Raw genomic sequence first — 7,488 nt, 5'->3', positions numbered from 1 at the left:
ATCGTCAATAAGAAGGTCCAAGGGATTCAGTAAACCTGAAAAGTAGCTTCGGAGTGTATAACTAGTGTCACAGGAATGGTTCAAATCTTAGACAGTAGGAAGAGTCAGTTTTCTTGTACTTGAGTCGGCATTGTGCCTTTTGTATTTATTTCCGATGCAATTTCTGTCTTTCATCATCAATAAGAAGGACAGAGGGATTCAGTAAACCTGAAGTGAAGCATCGGAATCTACAACCAGTGTCACAGGAATGGTTCAAAACATAGACAGTAGGAAGAGTTATTCAACTTGTACTTAAGTCGGCATTGTGCCTTTTATATTTAATTCCGATGCAATTTCTGTGTTCCTTTTTCAATAGGAAGGTCAGAGGTATACAGTAAACCTAAAGTGAAGCATCGGAATGTATAACTAGTATCACAGGAATGGTTCAAAACATAGACATTAGGTAAAGTCAGTCTTCTTGTACTTAAGTCGGCTTTGTGCGTTTTGTATATAATTCCGATGCAATTTCTGTGTTTCATCGTCATTAAGAAGGTCCAAGGGATACAGTAAACCTTAAGTGAAGCATCGGAATGTATAATTAGTGTCACAGGAATGGTTCTAAACATAGACAGTAAGAGGAGTCAGTATTCTTGTACTTAAGTCGGCATTGTGCCTCTTGTATTTACTTCCCATGCAATTTCTGTGTTTCATCGTCAATAAGAAGGTCCAAGGGATACAGTAAACTTGAAGTGAAGCATCGGAATGTATAACTTGTGTCACAGGAATGGTTCATAACATAGACAGTAAGAAGAGTCAGTATTCTTGTACTTATGTCGGCATTGTGCCTTTTCTATTTAATTCCGATGCAATTTCTGTGTTACATCATCAATAAGAAGGTCAGAGGGATACAGTAAACCTGAAGTGAAGCATCGGAATGTATAACTAGTGTCACAGGAATGGTTCAAAACATAGACAGTAAGAAGTGTCAGTCATCTTGTACTTAAGTCGGCATTGTGACTTTTGTATTTAATTCCGATGAAATTTCTGTGTTTCTTCTTCAATAGGAAGGTCATAGGGATACAGTAAACCTGAAGAGAAGCATCGGAATGTATAACTAGTGTCACAGGAATGGTTCAAAACATAGACACTACGTAGAGTCAGTCTTCTTGTACTTAAGTCGGCAATGTGCCTTTTGTATTTAATTCCGATGCAATTTCTGTGTTTCATCTTCAATAGGAAGGTCAGAGGGATACAGCAAACCTGAAGTGAAGCATCGGAATCTATAACTAGTGTCACAGGAATTGCTCAAACATAGACAGTAAGAAGAGTCAGTCTTCTTGTACTTAAGTCGGCATTGTGCCTTTTGTATATAATTCCGATGCAATTTCTGTGTTTCATCTACAATAGGAAGGACAGAATGATACAGTAAACCTGAAGTGAAGCATCTGAATCTATAACTACTGTCACAGAAATAGTTCAAAAGCATAGACAGCAAGAAGAGTCAGTCTTCTTGTACTTAAGTAGTCATTGTGCTTTTGTATTTAATTCCGATGCAATTTCTGTGTTTCATCGTCAATAAGAAGGTCCAAGGGATACAGTAAACCTGAAGTGAAGCATCGAAATCCATAACTAGAGTCACAGGAATTGTTCAAACATAGACAGTAAGAAGAGTCAGTCTTCTTGTACTTAAGTCGGCATTGTGCCTTTTGTATTTAATTCCGATGCAATTTCTGTGTTTCATCTTCAATAGGAAAATCAGAGTGATACAGTAAACCTAAAGTGAAGCATCGGAATCTATAACTAGTGTCACAGGAATGGTTCAAAACTTATACAGTAGGAAGAGTCAGTCTTCTTCTACTTGAGTCGGCATTGTGCCTTTTGTATTTATTTCCGATGCAATTTCTGTGTTTCATCATCAATAAGAAGGACAGAGGGATTCAGTAAACCTGAAGGGGAGTATCCGAATCTATAACCAGTGTCACAGGAATGGTTCAAAACATAGAAAGTAGGAAGAGTTATTCTTCTTGTACTTAAGTCGGCATTGTGCCTTTTGTATTTAATTCCGATGCAATTTCTGTGTTACATCGTCAAAAAGAAGGTCCAAGGTATACAGGAAACCTGAAGTGAAGCATCGGAATCTATAACTAGTGTCACAGGAATTGTTCAAACATAGACATTAAGAAGAGTCAATCTTCTTGTATTTAAGTCGGCATTGTGCTTTTTGTATTTAATTCCGACGAAATTTCTTTGTTTCATCGTCAATAAGAAAGTCCAAGGATACAGTAAACCTGAAGTGAAGCATAGGAAACTATAACTAGTGTCACAGGAATGGTTCAAAACATAGACAGTAAGTCGAGTCAGTCCTCTTGTACATAATTCGCCATTGTGCCTTTTGTATTTAATTCCGATGCAATTTCTGTGTTTCTTTTTCAATAGGAAGGTCAGAGGTATACAGTAAACCTGAAGTGAAGCATCGGAATGTATAACTAGTATCACAGGAATGGTTCATAACATAGACATTAGGTAAAGTCAGTCTTCTTGTACTTAAGTCGGCTTTGTGCCTTTTGTATATTATTCCGATGCAATTTATGTGTTTCATCGTCAGTTAGAAGGTCCAAGGGATACAGTAAACCTGAAGTGAAGCATCGGAATGTATAACTAGTGTCACAGGAATGGTTCAAAACATAGACAGTAAGAGGAGTCAATATTCTTGTACTTAAGTCGGCATTGTGCCTTTTGTATTTAATTCCGATGCAATTTCTGTGTTTCATCGTCAATAAGAAGGTCAGAGGGATACAGTAAACCTGAAGTGAAGCATCGCAATCTATAACTAGTGTCACAGGAATGGTTCAAACATAGCCAGTAAGAAGAGTCAGTATTCTTGTACTTAAGTCGGCATTGTGCCTTTTCTACTTAATTCCGATGCAATGTCTGTGTTTCATCTTCAATAGGAAGGTCAGAGGGGTACAGTAAACCTGAAGTGAAGCATCGGAATCTTTAATTAGTGTCACAGGAATGGTTCAAAAGATAGACAGTAAGAAGAGTCAGTCTTCTTGTATTTAAAGTCGGCATTGTGCTTTTTCTAATTAATTCCGATGTAATTTCTGTGTTTCATCGTCAATAAGAAGGTCAGAGGGATACAGTAAACCTGAAGTGAAGCATCGGAAACTCTAACTAGTGTCACAGGAATGGTTCAAAGTCATAGACAATAGGAAGGGTCAGTCTTCTTTTACATAAGTCGGCATTGTGCCTTTTGTGTTTAATTCCGATGCAATTTCATTGTTTCATCTTCAATAGGAAGGTCAGAGGGATACAGTAAACCTGAAGTGAAGCATCGGAATCTATAACTAGTGTCACAGGAATTGTTCAAACATAGACAGTAAGAAGAGTCAGTCTTCTTGTACTTAAGTCGGCATTGTGCCTTTTGTATTTAATTCCGATGCAATTTCTGTGTTTCTTTTTCAATAGGAAGGTCAGAGGTATACAGTAAACCTGAAGTGAAGCATCGGAATCTATAACTAGTATCACAGGAATGGTTCAAAACATAGACATTAGTTAAAGTCAGTCTTCTTGTACTTAAGTCGGCTTTGTGCCTTTTGTATATTATTCCGATGCAATTGCTGTGTTTCATCGTCAGTTAGAAGGTCCAAAGGATACAGTAAGCCTGAAGTGAAGCATCGGAATGTATAACTAGTGTCACAGGAATGGTTCACAACATAGACAGTAAGAGGAGTCAGTCTTCTTGTACTTATGTCGGCATTGTGCCTTTTGTATTTAATTCCGATGCAATTTCTGTGTTTCATCTTCAATAGGAGGGTCAGAGGGATAAAGTAAACCTGAAGTGAAGCATCGGAATCTATAACTAGTGTCACAGGAATTGTTAAAACATAGACAGTAAGAAGAGTCAGTCTTCTTGTACTTAAGTCGGCATTGTGCCTTTTGTATTTAATTCCGATGCAATTTCTGTGTTTCATCTTCAATAGGAAGGTCAGAGGGATACGGTAAACCTGAAGTGAAGCATCGGAATCTATAACTAGTGTCACAGAAATGGTTCAAAAAATAGACAGTAGGAAGAGTCAGTCTTCTTGTACTTGCGTCGGCATTGTGCCTTTTGTATTTATTTCCGATGCAATTTCTGTGTTTCATCATCAATAAGAAGGTCAGAGGGATACAGTAAACCTGAAGTGAAGCATCGGAATCTATAACCAGTGTCACAGGAATGGTTCTAAACATAGACAGTGGGAAGAGTCACTCTTCTTGTACTTAAGTCGGCATTGTGCCTTTTCTATTCAATTCCGATGCAATATCTGTGTTTCATCTTCAATTGGAAGGTCAGAGGGATACAGTAAACCTGAAGTGAGGCATCGGAATCTATAATTAGTGTCACAGGAATGGTTCAAAACAAAGACAGTAAGAAGAGTCAGTCTTCTTGAACTTAAGTCTGCATTGTGCCTTTTCTATTTAATTCCGATGCAATTTCTGTGTTTCATCGTCAATAAGAAGGTCAGAGGGATACAGTAAACCTGAAGTGAAGCATCGGAATCTCTAAGTAGTGTCACAGTAATGGTTCAAAATCATAGACAATAGGAAATGTCAGTCTTCTAGTACATAAGTCGGCATTGTGCGTCTTGTGTTTAATTCCGATGCAATTTCTGTGTTTCATCTTCAATAGGAAGGTCAGAGGGATACAGTAAACCTGAAGTGAACCATCGGAATCTATAACTAGTGTCACAGGAATTGTTCAAACATAGACAGTAAGAAGAGTCAGTCTTCTTGTACTTAAGTCGGCATTGTGCCTTTTGTACGTAATTCCGATGCAATTTCTGTGTTTCATCTTCAATAGGAAGGTCAGAGGGATACAGTAAACCTGAAGTGAAGCAACGGAATCTATAAGTAGTGTCACAGAAATGGTTCAAAACATAGACAGTAGGAAGAGTCAGTCTTCTTGTACTAAAGTCGGCATTGTGCCTTTTGTATTTAATTCCGATGCAATTTCTGTGTTTCATCATCAATGTGAAGGTCAGAGGGATACAGTAAACCTGAAGTGAAGCATCGGAATCTATAACCAGTGTCACAGAAATGGTTCAAAACATAGACAGTAAGAAGAGTCAGTCTCCTTTGTACTTGAGTCGGCATTGTGCCTTTTATATTTATTTCCGATGCAATTTCTGTGTTTCATCATCAATAAGAAGGTCAGAGGGATACACAAAACCTGAAGCGAAGCATCGGAATCTATAACCAGTATCACAGGAATGGTTCTAAACATAGACAGTAGGAGGAGTCATTCATCTTGTACTTAAGTCGGCATTGTGCCTTTTGTATGTGATTCGGATGCAATTTCTGTGTTTCATCGTCGAAAAGAAGGTCCAAGGAATACAGTAAACCTGAAGTGAAGCATCGGATTCTATAACTAGAGTCACAAGAATTGTTCAAACATAGACAGTAAGAAGAGTTAGTCTTCTTGTACCTTAGTCGGCATTGTGCCCTTTGTATTTCATTCCGATGAAATTTCTTTGTTTCATCGTCAATAAGAAGGTCCAAGGGATACAGTAAACCTGAAGTGAAGCATCGGAATGTATAACTAGTGTCACAGGAATGTTTCAAAACATAGACAGTAAGAAGAGTCAGTCCTCTTGTACTTAAGTCGGCATTGTGCTTTTTGTATCTAATTCCGATGCAATTTCTGTGTTTCATCGTCAATACGAAGGTCAGAGGGATACAGTTAACCTGAAGTGAAGCATCGGAATCTATAAGTAGTGTCACAGGAATGGTTCAAAACGTAGACAGTAGGAAGAGTCAGTCTTCTTGTACATAAGTCGGCATTGTGCCTTTTCTATTTAATTCCGATGCAATTTCTGTGTTTCGTCGTCAATAAGAAGGTCCAAGGGATACAGTAAACCTGAAGTGAAGCATCGGAATCTATAACTAGTGTCAGAGGAATGGTTCAAAACATAGACAGTAAGATGAGACAGTCTTCCTGTACATAAGTCGGCATTGTGCTTTTTGTATTTAATTCCGATGCAATTTCTGTGTTTCATCGTCAATATGAAGGTCCAAGGGATACAGTAAACCTTAAGTGAAGCATCGGAATTTGTAACTAGTGACACAGGAATGGATCAAAACATAGGGAGTAATAAGAGTCAGTTTCCTTGTACTTAAGTCGGCATTGTGCTTTTTGTATTTAATTCCGATTCAATCTCTGTGTTTCATCGTCAATAAGAGGGTCAGAGGGATACAGTAAAACTGAAGTGAAGCATCGGAATTTATAACTAGTGTCACGGGAAAGGTTATAACATAGGGAGTAGGAAGAGTCAGTCTTCTTGTACTTAATTCGGCATTGTGCCTTTTGTACATAATTCCGATGCAATTTCTGTGTTTCATCGTCAATAAGAAGGACAGAGGGATAAAGTAAACTTGAAGTGAAGCATCGGAATCTATAACTAGTGTAACAGGAATGGTTCAAAACATAGTCAGTAAGAAGAGTCAGTCTTCTAGTACTTAAGTCGGCATTGTGCTTTTTGTATCTAATTCCGATGCAATTTCTGTGTTTCATCGTCAATACGAAGGTCAGAGGGATACAGTTAACCTGAAGTGAAGCATCGGAATCTATAAGTAGTGTCACAGGAATGGTTCAAAACGTAGACAGTAGGAAGAGTCAGTCTTCTTGTACATAAGTCGGCATTGTGCCTTTTCTATTTAATTCCGATGCAATTTCTGTGTTTCGTCGTCAATAAGAAGGTCCAAGGGATACAGTAAACCTGAAGTGAAGCATCGGAATCTATAACTAGTGTCAGAGGAATGGTTCAAAACATAGACAGTAAGATGAGACAGTCTTCCTGTACATAAGTCGGCATTGTGCTTTTTGTATTTAATTCAGATGCAATTTCTGTGTTTCATCGTCAATATGAAGGTCCAAGGGATACAGTAAACCTTAAGTGAAGCATCGGAATTTGTAACTAGTGTCACAGGAATGGATCAAAACATAGAGAGTAATAAGAGTCAGTTTCCTTGTACTTAAGTCGGCATTGTGCTTTTTGTATTTAATTCCGATTCAATCTCTGTGTTTCATCGTCAATAAGAGGGTCAGAGGGATACAGTAAAACTGAAGTGAAGCATCGGAATTTATAACTAGTGTCACGGGAAAGGTTATAACATAGGGAGTAGGAAGAGTCAGTCTTCTTGTACTTAATTCGGCATTGTGCCTTTTGTACATAATTCCGATGCAATTTCTGTGTTTCATCGTCAATAAGAAGGACAGAGGGATAAAGTAAACTTGAAGTGAAGCATCGGAATCTATAACTAGTGTAACAGGAATGGTTCGAAACATAGTCAGTAAGAAGAGTCAGTCTTCTAGTACTTAAGTCGGCATTGTGCCATTTCTATTTAATTCCGATGCAATATCTGTGTTACGTCGTCAATACGAATGTCAGAGGGATACAGTAAACCTGAAGTGAAGCATCGGAATGTATTACTAGTGTCACAGGAATCGTTCAAAACATACACAGTAGG

This window comes from Schistocerca serialis, unplaced genomic scaffold (genome assembly GCF_023864345.2).
Source record: "Schistocerca serialis cubense isolate TAMUIC-IGC-003099 unplaced genomic scaffold, iqSchSeri2.2 HiC_scaffold_867, whole genome shotgun sequence".
NCBI classification, from domain to species: domain Eukaryota; kingdom Metazoa; phylum Arthropoda; class Insecta; order Orthoptera; family Acrididae; genus Schistocerca; species Schistocerca serialis.
Note: the sequence above shows the minus strand (reverse complement) of the source record.